Source organism: Crocodylus porosus, unplaced genomic scaffold (assembly GCF_001723895.1).
Source record: "Crocodylus porosus isolate Cpor-Errol unplaced genomic scaffold, CroPor_comp1, whole genome shotgun sequence".
NCBI classification, from domain to species: domain Eukaryota; kingdom Metazoa; phylum Chordata; order Crocodylia; family Crocodylidae; genus Crocodylus; species Crocodylus porosus.
In genome coordinates this window covers 84,184,373-84,200,495 of record NW_017728906.1, presented here as the reverse complement: position 1 = coordinate 84,200,495, position 16,123 = coordinate 84,184,373, and the positions used below count along the sequence as shown (strand labels likewise).

General features: G+C 44.1%; 1 protein-coding gene across 9 annotated transcripts in view; it reads left to right on the top strand.

The window, feature by feature from the left end:
- The window catches only part of INPP4A (inositol polyphosphate-4-phosphatase type I A), a 135,711-nt gene that overhangs the window by 7,554 nt on the left and 112,034 nt on the right, over window positions 1-16,123 (top strand). Inside the window, exon 1 of one of the 9 annotated variants that reach the window (XM_019529455.1) lies at window positions 11,715-11,805. The exons of the other annotated variants lie outside the window; for them this stretch is intronic. The gene's annotated coding sequence lies outside the window, so the exon portion shown is untranslated. Of the gene's footprint in view, window positions 1-11,714; window positions 11,806-16,123 lie in introns of those variants that run through there. 9 annotated transcript variants of the gene reach the window in all.

Here is a 16,123-nt window from a genome sequence, read left to right as displayed (position 1 = left end):
ACATGAGACTTTACTAAACATTTCTTAATCCAAGGTGGCTGATTTTGGACCACTCCTAACCAACAGTCTATGTAAGGAAACTGATCCCAGTGTCCATTCTGCATAATTATTTCATGGATAGCTATCACTTCTCTTACTACAAAGGATCCTTTCGGGGTCCAGTGGACCCCGAATGTTGGCCACTCGAGTTGACAAAACTTAATTAAATCATCCTTTTTCATTTTTACCCCATAATCTGCCTGCTTTGTAAATTTCCTAAAGTTCCGTAAAACACAACCCAAAGGAGTACTTGAGCTTTCTACACGGGAGCTACCCACACCCATTTTAATGCCCACAAGAGTGCGCCCAACGCACACCAAATACCAGAAAGCGCTCACTAAAGGATCTGAGCCAGGACCGTCCGCGAAAGTACCAAATACCAGGCCAAAAGAATCCCCGGAACAAAACCAAATTGAACAAGTCTCTTTGTCCCCGGATCCAGAAACCAAATCGGGCAAGGGGATTCGTATACTCACTCAAGTATCCTAGAGATCTCGATCACAATCCCGGAATGTGTGTCTGGCATCCTCAGAAACCAAGAATTTTGCACAGGTAGCCTTTAACCTCCCGGGTACCTCGACTCACATCTCAAACCCCCTGGGCGAGCCCAAAAAGGCAGCTCGGTGCGCACTCCCCGTGGCGGCAGGGACGATCTTGTCACTGGGTCCCGGGGTGGTCCAAGGAGCTCCTGGCTGACTCGCCAAATTGTTGCACAAAGGCGGTTTGTTTCCCTGGAGGCGCGCTGAGATCACAGACATCAGTCGGCACAGAAGGATGTATTTGTTTGCAAACAAAGGTCAGAGAGTGGAGCTTTGAAGCTTAAATCACCTCTGGCCCCAATTGTGTTTGCAAGTGGTTTTTTTATGCTTCTGTCTCCTGGGCGAGTGTGCAGACACAGGAGTTCCTGCAGCCTACTTCCGTTTCATACAAACATACATGTAGTTACATCATTACATACGTCGCATGTATATTATAATTAGTTATTTGAGTATGCGGGGCGGAGAGGTAAATATGCAACAGCTCATTAAGCATGCTCAAAACCACAAGAGTTCAAAAGTTTATACCCCAAGGCCATGCAGTTAAATTCCAGTTTCTGTAATCAGCATGAGAAAGTCTAAGGAGGATGGGGGAGAGGAGTCTTGGACAGTATTTCTCTCTTATCGGGAGCAAGATGCAAGCTGTGCATTTCTAACAATTTTGCAAAATAAAATTATATGGTGTTTCACTGTATAAGAACATGAGGTCCATCTGTCACCCACTGTCCTGGTTGTGAGAATGGTGAGAGCTGTGAATGATTTAGAGGAAAAGTTTTTTAAAAAATAGGGCATGTGTGGAGTGATCCATCCCTGTCATACCCTTCTATGTACTAGTAGTAGAATGCACCACTTACTGTTGAATAACACCTTGATAGGAAAATTACCAGATGCTTTAACATTTATTATGTAAGTAGAGCACTTATGGAAAAATTTGATGGGATACATTCTACAAATTTATAACTATTTGTGTTGTTTGCTTATCCAGAGACTCCAGAGTGCTTTACACTTTTTCTGTTTATAATTAATATATCTGTATTTCAGTTCCATCAACACTGAAATAACCATTGAAATATATAATAGCTATTAAGAGCCCACATTATGTTAAAATTAGGAGTGCACTGAGAGATTTTCTTTGCCAATACTGATAGCTGACGATTAACCAACCATATCGGCCGATACTGATCTGATAACCAATATTTAGTAATAGTGCAAGGCATTTTAAACTACTGACATAAACCTTTTTGGTTTTGTTTGTTTTGCATTTATAACACCCTTGCGCACATACGCCTTCTGCCTGCTCCCCTGCCTGTCCTCTATGAGGAAGGTGGTGACTGCCTTATTCTTGTGCACATTACTCCCTCAGCTATGGCTCCTACCTGCAGCCCTGCTTGTCGCACAGGTCCATGCTGCCATCCTGGGCGGGTGGGACAGACCCTTTTGCAGACAGCGCTTTATCCTGCCCATGCGCAACCTAACATCTCTCCGGCAGCCCCGGCACTTGGGCCCCTGCTGCGCGCACAGCATTGCCATGACAGCAGGAGCTGGTAACAGTCCCCTTGTTGCTGAGTACCCCCTGCCCCTCCCACTGCTTGGCAGGACCTTTAATCTGCTGCAGATTCGGGCTGGTGGTGGAGCTCAGGGACTGGACTACGTTCACCAGGGTACTCCAGGCACACAGCCATAATTATTGGCTACAACAACCAAAAAAAGCTGATAGCCAATAATACCATTTCTCTTTTTGTCGGTGCCGATTGAATAGCCAACCGATATATCGGTGTACTTTTAGTTAAAATGTTATGTGCAGCATAAAAAGACAAAAAGTGAAAAATGCCACACCTAACTGAGACAGTAGAAGAGAGAGCTTTAGGCAGTACATAATTAGAGTGCTAAGGCAATTGCTTCTATACCAACTCAGAAGTAATTAAGCCTCCTTTTGACCTACAAATGTAATTTTTTGTTGCATTTAGGGGGCTTCAGTTTGGAGGTCTCCCAACCAAGTACTGAACTGCATCTGATGAAGTGAGCTTGAGTTTATGAAAGCTTATGCATCTCTGAATTAGTCTATAAAGTGTGTTTCTACTTTACCTGCTTCACTTGGAGTAACATGGCTAGGTGTGTCATAATGCACCATTTTACTCTGGTTCTGATCTGATGTTCTCACTTGCCTCTTGTGTCTAATGTGAAAGAGGAGAACCTGAGTGAAGCTGTTAGCATTTTTGTTCTGTTTAGCCTTATTACTGTTCAGTACATTTACACTCATGATCTTGTTTGCGTTTAACCTTCATCTGTTGCAATAAGAAAATGCCTTTTTGTAACTCTGCATATTTTAGCAGCTCAAGAAGAAATTTCTTTTCCAAGCTGGTTTGTGGGGCTTGTTGTAACATCTCCTAAAACAGTGGCAGTCAGTCTTGAATCACTCAGGAGCAACTACCATTCACCAAAGAGCCAGAAAAATACAACCTTGGAGGGGATTGGAACAAACATTACTGCAGTTCAAAAGGGGGACAAAAAGCACATTTAGTTAACATTCTAGGGTGCGACCAGATGAGTGGGAAGGTATGCTTTGTGGTGCCTCAAAGGCTTTTGAGACACTGCAGAATACATGCAGCACAGGTCAAAAAGTTCTTTGCACTGCAAGTATGCCAAAATTACATACCAAGAAGTCCCAATATCTCAACAAAAAAAAAGTGCCCAAAAAAGCAGGGTGGTGCAGTTGACTGCAGCATGCACCACCTAAAACCAAAGCCTGGCTAGCCAGAGCCATGCTCTGACTGCCAGGCCAACTCCATGCACCCAGATTGCCTTTGCTGCAGCCCTGGAAGGTCCCCAGAAGGCTGCTGGGACCTCACCCGGGGCAATTTGCCATGTGCCAGAGAGCATGTGCAGGGGCGTTCCCGAGGACAAGTAACAAGTCACAACTAGGTACTGTTGCTATTCATTCCTGGGTGCGCTTGTGGAGACGCCTCCATACAGTCGGATCTGGAATATGCTCATTATTTATGATTGCAGGAAAGGCATACCAAAGATGCAGTAAAAAACACAAAACTCCACCCACATGAATACCATTTTCTGCAGAGATCCATGGGTAATAGATAGATTGAAGAGCCACATTTGCCTCCAGAGCCAGAGTCTGAGTCCTGCTGCCCTAAATAACATCTTTGTCTTTGTGTACAGCTCGAAACTGTCACAGATGGCTGGTGCTCGGGTTTTACTGAACATTCACAGTGCTTCAGAAGAAAAAATAGTAGTGTGCTGAAAAAACATGGATGCATTTAAATGTAAAAATGAGTGAAAACCTCCACTGAGAAACCTAACAAAGAGATGAAGGGAGGGATTAATGAACTCTTTCTGTTTAAAACCTGGTTTGAGCAGAAATCTGTGATAAACATTAGACATGAGCTGGTAATTTAACTATCAATTTCTGTGGAACAGCAAATGTTCCTTTCTGCTATAAGCAAGGCACAAAATATGAGTAATTAGGAAATATATCCCAACTTCATCTGTATTTTATTAACCAGTGCTTAAATGCCTCAAATTGACTTACAGGAATCATAGCATCTGACAAAGTAAGGTGTCGCCTACTGAAGCTCATGCCTTTCTGAACCAGTTAGATATGGTTAAGGTGCCACCTTGCCCTACCTTCTGCTGACTACAGACTCACATAGTTAATTACCTCTCTATATTTCTTTATTGTTGATCAGAGAGAGGTGAGAAGGTGGAGTTTGAAAGAGCAAGGGACATTTAGTTTGGGACATTTGCCACTGCAGTGTTGGTTTCCTCCTCCTCTACCCCACTCAGAGAGAGCTTCACTTTCCTTCCATCTGATGTGGCCTTTAAAGCCCTGTCTTGCTAGACACCAGAAGATTGATGTCTCCATACTGAATTGCAGTATTTTTTAATGAAAAGTGAAGTTTGGAGCTCCACGTAGTTTGGTGCAAGTTTCGTACCAGGTATGCCAGATTTTGTATGTATTGGCAATCATCAAATACATCTGTGTTAGAAGGTCACATGCGGTAGAAGGTCACGGTTGTCTAGGAGCGAAAGCTGGTTTTATGAAGGCAGCCAGATAATTTCCACAAAAGTTGACCTTCAGAAATTGACACATTGGCTTTAAACACACACCTATATTTGCCCAAAGATAACTTCCACTAATAACTGCTTAGTGCATTGGCTTTAAAATAGTATATAATCCAGCAATGAAATGTGTCTTTCTGTATTGACAGTGTATGCCAAAACAAACAAAGGTAGGAATTCAGTTGCTAGCAAAAATAAATTATACAAAGACCAATATAAAATGACTGAAGGAGCACTTTGGTATTTTTAAACACTAGATACCATTCATTTCATAGTCTTGAAAACAACTGAAACCTTCACTGAAGGCTAACTATGACTTTCATCCTCACTGTCAGTCAGCGTGCACGTAATAGCCAAGGCATGTGAAACTGTCCTCATTGGCTGTGTGCATACACAGAGACGGCCTGATCAGGGTGCGGGGCCCAGGGCAACTTGGCCTGCATAGGGCCCCACCTCCGGATGCGAGAAAGCTGGTGATGGATTTGGCGGTTGGGGTGGTGAGCGACCAGACACACCAGATTTGGCGGTGGGGAGGGGGTTCTGAACGGCCGGATGTGAAGCCAGCAGCAGCACGGAGTTGCTGCGCTGCTCCACCCGACTCTGCGGGGGCCCCCCAAAACATGGGGCCTGGGGCGGTTGCCCTGATTTGCTCCCTCTCCACCCCCTGGGATAGCCCTGAGCACACAACTTAGTTGAATCTGCTTTTTTGCTTGATAATCAACATGTCTAAAATTTAAAAACAATGGTTTTATATGGATAAGAAATTTTTGACAGACAGTCATCAGCATAGAATTCACATTTGATATAGTATTACAGAAAGAGAGGGTCTAGGTTTTTTTGGTTTTTTTCTGTACAGTTAACATTTTTGTATGCCTGTCAGTCAGGCAGATGTGACACATTCTCATTCAGAATTTTTTCTCCCCCACTGTTCCTCAGATACCTTACCTCTCCTGCAGTCTGCTTCACATTCACACAGCACGCTAAGGCATTAAGTTGGACCATTGTGTGTTAGCATAGATTCATAGATGTTAGGGTCAGAAGGGACCTCAAAGGATCATCGTGGCAGCAAAAAGTGCTGGAGTCATGTGACCCCAGCAAAGTGCTTGTCCAGTCTCCTCTTTTAAGACCTCCAAGGTAGGGGAGAGCACCACTTCCCCTGGGAGCCCGTTCCAGATTCTGGGAACCCTAACCATGAAGAAGTTCTTTCTGATGCCCAGCCTAAATCTACTCTTTATCAGCTTGTGGCCGTTGTTTCTGGTTATTCCAAGGGATGCTCTGGTAAACAGAGCATCTCCTGTTCCCTGCTGTGCCCCCCCCCGGTGAATTTGTATACTGCCACAAGATCCCCCCTCAGCCTTCTCTTGTGGAGGCTGAAAAGGTCCAGGTCCTCAGCCTTTCCTCCTAAGGCCTCCTAACTATATGAGTGGCCCTCCTCTGGACCTTCTCAAAGTTGTCCACATCCTTCTTGAGTTGTGGCGCCCAGAATTGGACATATTACTCCAGCTGTGGCTTGACCAGTGCTGCATAAAGGGGGAGCATCACCTCCCTGGACCTGTTCGTGATGCATCTACTAATGCATGACAAAGTGTGGTTAACTCTGCTAATTATATTGTCACATTGACAACTCATATTCAATGACTCTGAGATCTCTTTCTGCTGCTGTGCTGCTGAGGAGGTCATCCCCCAGCCTATAGGTATACTAATGATTCCCTCTCTCTGGGTGCAGCAACTTGCACTTATCCTTGTTGAACTGCATCTTTTTGTTCTCTGCCTACTTCTCTAACCTGTCCAGGTCCACCTGGATTTGGTTTCGTCCCATCAGTATGTTTGCTTCGCCCCATAGTTTGGCGTCATCTGCGAATTTGTACAAGAGTGCTTTCCACGCCCTCATCCAGGTTGCTGATGAAGAAATTGAACAGCACTGTCCCAAGGACCAACCTATGGGGAACCCACACTGCCCACATCTTTTGAGATCGATACTGACCCATCCACCACCACTCTCTGGGTACAACCCTTAAGCCAATTTGCCAGCCACATGACTGTGTAATTATGGCACAGCCGTTCAATTTGTATAGAAGAATAGGATGGGATACCGTGTCAAAGGCTTTCTTAAAGTCCAAGTAGATGAAATCTACCTTGACTCCTGCATTTAAGCATATAGTGACCTGGTTATAGAACGAAACAAAGTTAGTCAGACAGGATCTACCTGCTATGAACCCATGCTGGTTGCCCTTCAGCATTATATTACCTACTGGACTTCTACAAATGTGATCTTTGGTCATTTTTTTTTTCAAGGGTTTTCCCAAGGATATTGGTGAGACTAACCAGTCTATAGATACCCAGATCCTCCTTCCTCCCCTTCTTAAAAATAGGGACCACATTGGCTGTTTTCCAGTCCTGTGGACCTCACCTAAGCAGCACGAGTGCTCAAACAGTTGTGCCAGTGGCTCTGCTATGACACTGGCTAATTCTTTCAGCACCCTTGGATGGAGCTCATCTGGTCCAGCTGATTTAAACGCATCCAGCCCCTCCAAGTGTCTCTTTACTAGGTTGGCCCTGATGGTTGGTGGGCTGGTGTTTCTCCTGCTTCTGTCAGTAATGCATTTGGGAAATTTGTCTAGATCCCGGTTCAAGAATACAGAGGCAAAAAACTCATTGAAGAGCTCTGCTTTGTCCCTCCTATCTGTCACCAACTGCCCTTGCCTATCCTGTAGGGGATCTATGCTGCCCTGTACCTTCTTTTTGCTGCTTATATACCTGAAGAAGGACTTTTTGTTGTCCTTAATTTTTGTTGCCATCCTGAGTTCTAATGCTGCTTTGGCCTTCCTAACCGATTCCTTGCAAATGCGAGTCAAGGAGGTATACTCCTTCTTGGTAGCTACCTACTGCTTTCACAGCCTGTATGCCCCTTTTTTTGCCCTTAGGCTTTCCTGGATTTCCCTGTTTAACCAGGAGGGTTTCTTGGCCCCTTTGCCCCCTTTTCTACACAGTGGGATTTCCTCCTTCTGCACCCAAAGGCTCGCTTCCTTGAGGAGTGACCACCCTTCCTGGATCCCCATTTTGCCAATGCTCTTGATCTTTAATGCCCCACTAACTAATCTCCTAAGCACACTGAAGTCAGCCTTTCTGAAGTCTAGCACTTCTGCCCTGCTGGTTACTTTTCCCACCTTTCTCTGGATAGTGAATTCAGTCAATTGATGGTCACTATCCCCTAGGTTGCCTTGTACCTGCAGATCTCCCACCAGGTCATCCCACGTAGCCAGCACCAAATCAAGCAAGGCATTCCCCCTAGTGGGATCATATACCTCTTGTGTTAAGTGGAGGTACTATATGAATATTAAGAATCTACGTGACCCATTAATTCTGGCTGACTGATCCTCCCAGCAGATGCCAAAGTAGTTTAGGTCACTCATGACAACCATAGCTCTTGACCATACGCCAAGAGCTGCCCAGAGAATTCCAGGTCTAGCTTATCCTCCTGGGGTGACAGTCTGTATTAGACCCTCCACTACCAAGTCCCTTGACTGGCCTGTATCCTAACCCACGGTACCTCACTTTGGCCCTCCTCTGATCCCATCTTGATTATAGAAGATGTACATTGCTCATTAACATAGACAGCAACAGCCCTCCTTTTTATCCACATTCTGTCCCATCTGTGCAACCTATAATCTTCAATGCCTACTGCCCACTTGTGAGTAGAGTCCCACCAGGTGTCAGTTAGCCCAACCAGGTTGAAGTTGCTGCTTGCAAGCAGGAGTGCAAGTTCCTCCTCCTTGTTCCCCATGCTCCTAGTATTAGTGTGAAGACATTTAAGCCCCCCAATGGGTGCCCTTGGTACCCTTCTTTCCTGATATCTATCGAGCCCCTTAGTGCTTACCTGGGCTGATCCAGCACATGGCTTATGGTTCTCATTGTCTACTGCATTCCCATCGCTCAACGAACCTAGTTTAAAGCCCTTCAGAGGAGATCAGCCAACCTGTAAGAGAACAGACTCTTACCTTTAGAAAAAAGATAAAGACCATCTCATCCCAGGATACCTCTCTCATGAAAGTCTGGATTGTGGTTGTAGAAGGCAAAACCCACACGATGGCACCAATTCCACAGTCGCAGATTGACTTCTCAGCAAAAGAAGGTCTTCCTTTAACATTTCAAAATGAATGGGTTCTGTGTGCCAAGCAGTTTGCTTGACTGGGACTTGATCTTCTAATCTCATTTCCCCTTGATTCCTATTTTGTAGGGCATCACTGTACTCTGGATAGATGCATTGCTCTGTAGGCATGTGTGAGTATTTATTTTCAGGAGCTGCTGTGTATGCACATTTTTTTTTTCATTCAAGAGGGGAGCTAAAAATAGATGGTAAGATAGCTAAAAATAGGCACTGCATTTAATGCAAGCAAGATTGAAATTATTCTGCAGTAGTTGGATCAAGAAAAATTTTTCTTCTCTTTCTGAATGTCATGTTTTGATATAATTAGTGATGCATAGATATATTGGTCGCATATCAGATTGACAGGAAAATTAACATTATCAGCAATTTGCTTTTTTGGCTGATAATGTCACCGATAAATGCCACGTGTGTGCACACAGCTGCAGTATGCACATAGTCAGGAGTAAGTCTGGGGAGGAAGGAGCATGGGGGAGGGAAGAGGCATGGGGGGTGCATATAAAGGCCCCCCCACAATGAGGGTGGGGTGGAGCAGGGGATGGGGATCGGACACTGGGGATGGAAGCAGGATGGAGCTGTGGGCAGCTTGTCTAGGGGGTTTTGAAGGGTGGGGAGGGTAGTGCTCCCCACCACTGCATGTGCCCCCTACAGATTTGTGCACAAGGCAAAGGCAGGCTGCCCACTGTGGACTCAGGGCCAGGGGCAGTGCCAGCTTCTTCCTGGCAGGGGGCTGGGCTGGGGCTGTGCTCAGGGCAGGTAGGGGAAGGGCAGGCACACCTGCACAGGGCGGGTAAAGGCAGTGATGCTGGGAGGGAGGACTATAACCTCCCCAACCGCCCCCTAGCATTGCCCCTGCTTGGGGCAATTAGCTCTGCTGCCACCCCAGAATTCCCCATAGCCCCACTGTAGCCACCCCTCCCAGTGCCGCTGCCACAGCTGAACCCACCCTATCCCCAGCTGCCCCGAGTGCAGCCCCAGCCCAGTCTTCCACCAGGAAGAGGTTGTTGCAGCCCCTGACCCTGACCCTGACCCTACAGCAGCCAGCTAGTCTACCCTCACTGTGTGCACAAATCTGGGGGGCACATGCCTCCCTTGAGGGTGCACGCAATGGTAGGGAGCTGCCCCTCCCTGCCCTGTGCCCCCTGGGTGAGTTGTCTGTGGCTCTGCCTCACTCCAAGCTCTGGATCCCATTCACTGCCCTGGCTGGGCAGTGCCCACCCCAGCCCTACTCCCTCCCTCACTGTGGAGGCCTCGATCTGCCCCTTCACACCCCTTTCCCTGCCCCCTCCTCCCCAACAGACTTACCAGTAGGAGGTTGCTCTCCAAACTGCCTGGCTGCCTTCCTGTAAATCGGCTATTGGCTTGGTATTGGCCAAGAAAATCTTTATCAGTGCACCCCTAGATATAGTTGTGATAATACTTTGTGTAAATTAATATTTTCAAGTAAAATTGCCACAGGGGCCATGCAGATGTTGATAGTCATCTTAGACTGAAGAATTTACTTTTTGCTGGTTTGTTTTTAATTCCAAGAATCAGTATTTTATTAAGTATTAGCAGATTGCCCATTAAGAATTATGGGGGGAGGGGCAGGCAGGGACAGAGCACTGCCACCCACCATCCTGTGGTGCTACCACCTTGTGGGGAGTGAGAGGGCAGCTTGCCCCGCCACCTCCTCTGTCCCCCTACGCCAACGCCCCACGCTGCCTCCAGCGCGCTGGCCTCACCCCCCCCATTCCATCCGCACTGTCATGGCAGTGCTCTGCACTCTGGTTGATTGTTTCATTAACCAATCAGAGCGCTCCAAGAGTGTTACGGCCAGACAGACTAAGCCCTTTATTATATAAGAATTCAAGAGCATTTTGACTGGGGGGGAATTGCAGGTGATTACTCAGCAAAATGAGAAGTGATCAGACAAACATTAAATGAAACCTGCCATTAATTGCCAGCTTTAAAAATGGGGTAAGATTCTGGAGCAAAACCAAAAAAGGGGACCAGATAGGACTCAGTTACTCTTCTTCCACTAGCAGAGGACAGGCAGAGTCATTGCTAGCCTGACCTAGGAAAAATACTTTGTCCAGATTTATTGCCTGAATAGCAGAAATTAAAGTCCTTCAATCATGATAGCAGGAAATTTTCTCTGGCCCAGACTAACCGTACAATGCAGGCTGAAGCTGCGCTGCCCCAGGAGCAAAACAGAGACAAAAGTGTAATTCAAACAATTGGAAGATGTTCTTTCCCCACACACTGCGCTCAGGTAGTACCAGGTTTTCCCCAACCCTTCATCCCACCCCACCCCACCCCATGCCTCCTTTCTCACAGGTAGGAATGCCAGGCATCTCCACACATCCTCCCAAGCCTGAACTGAAGTGAAACTATGAGCAGGACCCTAGGCACAGATGTAGGGGATGCCTGACTGCCCTGCACATCTAAGTAAGACTGGTGATAAGCTTGCTGTCTATTAAGGTAAATATTTTTACCTATTTGCAAAGAGGACTAAACTACACCTGGTATCATGGATTCCAGACTCTTCAGAAATGCTCCCAAGCATATTAATTACGAAAGAAAATCATAAGTTGCCTGCTTCTTCCAGGGGAGACTGTCATTTTCTGGAGGGTGAGAAACAGAGTGGCAGTGAGTAGGGAATTTGCAGTACAAAAATACACTCCTCTCACAGTAAGTGCATCTTTGCATATCTGCCTTTAAAAAGGTTTGTCTGTCATGGTGGTGTCCCGTGCTGCTTGTGCTTTGCTGCTTAGGGATAATGGCATAGCTATATCAGCTCCATATTGTTGAGCTTTTGCCGGTTTTTTATATTAGCCATGTTTATATAGCAGTCAAAAATTCATTTCTCTCAGAGGTTCCCAGTGAGAAGAACTGGAGAGTTTGAAGTCTGCAGGGGAATGGAATAAAGATGTGCCCCAATATATTTCCTTGCAGTTAATGACCTGGAGGATTTTTAAATTCTGGCAGCAAGGACTTTGAACTACCTTTGTGTAGATCACAAGCCAAACTTCATCCTGTTTTAATGTAAACAGTGCTGTATACCTGGCCGTGGAGAGCCTTGCCCTCTTGTCTTAATGCAGAAGGCCAAAGGCAGAACGTTTTCAAAAGTGTGGTATGATATGAAAGAGTGTAATCACACTCTCTCCTGTTTTACAGCTATTACAAAGCAACTTGATTAGAAAAGCTGCAATATGGCATACAGCGGGGGAGATTTTTGCTATGACTCAGCGGTTAGCTAGAGCCTTTCTATTGTAAATGACACTGCATTAACCTCGTTTAATAATTGGGAGAAAAATCACTATTGTATATAGAATCATAATCATAGACAATTAGGGTTGGAAGGGACCTCAGGAGTCTAACCCCCTACTCAAAGCAGGACCATCCCCAATTAGATCATATATAACCCAAGTAAGAGAATAAAATAAGCGGTGAAGTTCATATAAATTAGTTATAGCTGGTATTAAAGCAGAATGTATATGGCATTAAATATTTTTAAAAATTGGATCTATATTTAAATTGCATCACAAGAAAAAGGATCTTTAAGGCACGTGCTCAGAAAATGCAGTTTTAAGAGTAAAGAAAAAATGACCCTTTGAAGACCATTCAGCATAGGATGCAGGGAACCTAGAGTGGACCACAAGTAGCTGATTTAGTTTTAAAAAAGCTTGCCTCTTCATCACTAGGTGCAACATCTATTTAAAGTCTTGTCAGCTAATACTTTTTAAACTGAACCTGTTTGGTTTTTTTTAGTTTAGGTAAAACTTGAGAGAACATTCAAATTCACATACTCAGCAACGTAATTGTAGTCTCGTGGATTTTCTATGAACCATGTACAAACATAATTCATTTTTAAAAATCTTCTAAAGTTAGCAAGTAGTATTATCCCTATTCTGTCTATGATGAAACATGAACCAGAGAAATGAAGAGAACTTGCCCAAGGCTGCAAAGTTAACCATTACCAGTACAGCTTAGCTTGAAATTCAGGAGCTTCTGGTTTCTAGCTTTGTGTTCAGTCTGCTCACTGCACTCTGTCTCACAGTATCTCAAAAGGATCATCATTGGGATAATAGCATGTAATTTGGCTCAGTTTACTTTTGTCTGCCAGTAACAGAGAAGTGGCTAGGTGTGTTTAGTCTGAAGTCAGGCAGAAGTTAAAGCAGGGTGGCACCTTAGAAATGAATTCAGAGGGTCATGAGCTTTTGTAGGTAACACCCTACTTTGTTATGCCTCTCTGACCAAATTAATCTGAGGGGGTGCTTATACATGAGCAGGGAGACTCCTCTTACGCACTGGAATTTCAGCACATCGAAGCAGGCTTGATTAATTGAGTAATTGGTAATTAGGGTACCACACTCCAGCAGCCTCCCACATCTTGTGCATCAGTGTCCCCGCACTTAAAAATGGTGGTGGGGCCGCTTCAAACTATAATTTATTGAATGCGCTTTAATTCAAGCACCCCCACCACCATTTTTAAGTGTGGGGATGCTGATGCACAAAACACTGCAACACTTTAATTAGAGCAACTTTTGGAGCTGCCCACCCCTGGAGCACGTGTAAAAGTGCCCCAACGTAGCACGCTGCTCTGCCTTCTGTTTACCAGTACCATGGTCAAATTATATGTTTAAATATACTATACTCCTTTATTTAAAACACTATTAATGGTTGGAAGAAGTTGGGTGGAGACTAAGTGTTAGATACCATATTTTATCCTGTTTAGAGATTTAATTGAGCTTTTTGAGTCAAGTGTATTTTGTCATCTCCTTTGCTACTCTCAACCCCTGTTCTTAAATGGAATTGGTGGTGATTTGTTTGGTTTAAGTGGTCCTGACATTAAATGCCCTGCAGTTAATAGTGGCATTGTATATTAGAGAATTATAACACAGCATCTAAATTGTAGTAGCACTCAATACTCAGACTGGGTAACTGTGACTTTCAGTCTCTTCTTTTATAAATGACTATTTGCTTATCTAGGAACTGTCAGCTTGAACAGGAAAATAGCAAACCTTACACTATCCAGTGAATTCACAGAATGGGTTAAGAAAAATAGATAATGAAATACAAAATATTTCTTTGTGTAGGTTTTAGAAGCATTAAAGGTGCCTGACTGGCACTTTGGGTGCTAGTGAATGACTGAAATTACAAAAATAAAATCAGTTAAAACTAGCAGCTGAGCCCACCCAAAGCCACCATACCAACAAAATACTCCATCCCTGCTTAAACTTCAGAACCAAGTAAGGTTTTTCTCCCCTCCAAAATCCAAAATAAATAAAAATTTCTTGAAATATTTATGAAGGTGAGATCAGGTTGGAAATAAGAAAGAAAATTCTACCTGCCTCTGGTAGTGAAAGAGAAAAGAAAACTCAGGTCTCATTATAGACCGCTCATATGAACAGATACTATTTTGTGATTGCACATTCAGATGCAATGAGGCTGAACACTGTGAAATTAATTGCATAGGAACAGAGGACTGCAAAGGACCTCCTGGGTCACTGAGTCCAGTCCCCTGCTATCACAGGCAGCCACTTCATACAGTCATTTTTATAAACTTACTAAGCTCCATTGTAAACAAAGTTAGCTGTTTTGGTCCCTACTGAAAGGCGTTCCAGATCTCAGTTTTGTGAGCGTTAGAAACCACCTTCTACTGCCCTGCCCTGATAATATTCCTGGTCAGTTTATACCCGTTTGGTTTTGTGCCGAAAGTCCTATAGCATAAATTGTTCTTATTGCTCCTAGAGGTTTGCTCCAATGTATTTATAGAGGATAATCAGGTTCCTTCTCACATTTGTTTTCCTCAGCTAAATAAGTCAATTTTTTCAGTATTCTCTTGTAAGAGAAGGGACTCTCTATTCCCATGATCATCCTAGTACCCCTTCTCTTTCCCTGATCCAGTTTTAGTCCCTCTTTCTTGAATATAGATTATTCAAATTGTGCATAAGACGTCCTGCTAGTGCTTCATACGATGTCATTAGTTCTTCCAAACCTGTACTGGAAATACTTCTCTTGATAAATGCTGTAATGATATTTGCCATTTTCATTGCTGCATCACATTGGTGGCTCATAATCATTCTGTGGAAAAACAGGCATGTTTTTCTCCTCCTGTCACTTCCAACTGATGAACTCTTTCATTTTATTTATAGCTGACATGTCTGTTATTGATCACTAATTGTGTCATCTTGTACTTCATATTATTAAGCTTCGTTACTAAACTAATTACAGCGCATCGGAACAGACTTGATTAATCGGGTCTGCTGGAGCATGGTAATTACCGTGCTCCAGCAGACTCCAGCGTCACATGCATCAGCATCCCCACACTGAAAAATGGCAGTGGGAGTGCTTTAACTAAAGCTTGTTTAACGAGCTTTAGTTAAAGTACCCCCCTCCCATTTTTCAGTGCAGAGACACTGAAGCACGTGATGCGTCATTCTGAGAGATGCTGTAATTAAAGCACTCTCCCCCCACTCCAGGAGCACGTGTATAAATACCCCTAGTCACCAAGATCATCCAGTTCTTCATTTTGATATTGAAATTCTTCCTCCTCTGTATTGATGATGTCTTGCAATGTAATAGGCTGTGTTTTTAAATAGTTTTGGTTAAACCTTATCATTTAGAGTATCAAAACATAATTGGGTTTACAGCATATGTATTTCCCCACATTTAACCATTTTTAGGAGCTCAGTGTTTATCAGTGCTTAAGGATTTGTGTGTATGCAAGTATCTTAGCTGTTATTGCCCTGAAAAGCGTTAAAAGTAGCCAAAGCAGAGTTTTCCCTGTCCTGGTAAACTGCTTTAAATCCATAAAGCAATTTACAGGCTTCTTAATAGGCATTTTAACGGTTATCTCAATTTTTTTGGCATTTATCATTCTGGGTGTGGGGTGGTGGGGCTGGATGTGGTATTTAAAAGTGCTGTGCTGCTTTCTGCATGTGTTTCTCTTCTGTCTGATGCAGCTTTAGTACATTAAGGCACTGCACAATATATTTCCATTCTGCAAAGTCCCTGCTAATATATGACACTAAAACCACTGCTCCTATGTCTTTTGAATAACAAGTAGTCACATTCCATAGTCTTTTTCCTAAGAAGATATTCAAATTTAAGGGGGAACCTACAGTGAAGCAATATGTGTGTTTCAGGAGGGTGTGATGAATTTTCTGCTCATCCAGCTCCCTGTTGTTGACCCTCTCTCCAGCATTATCCCTACTGAGGCATCTGGTTGATGCCTCAACCAGATTTAGATTTCATAGATTTCATAGACATTAGGGCTGGAAGGGACCTCGGGAGATCATCGAGTCCAGCCCCCTGCCCAAAG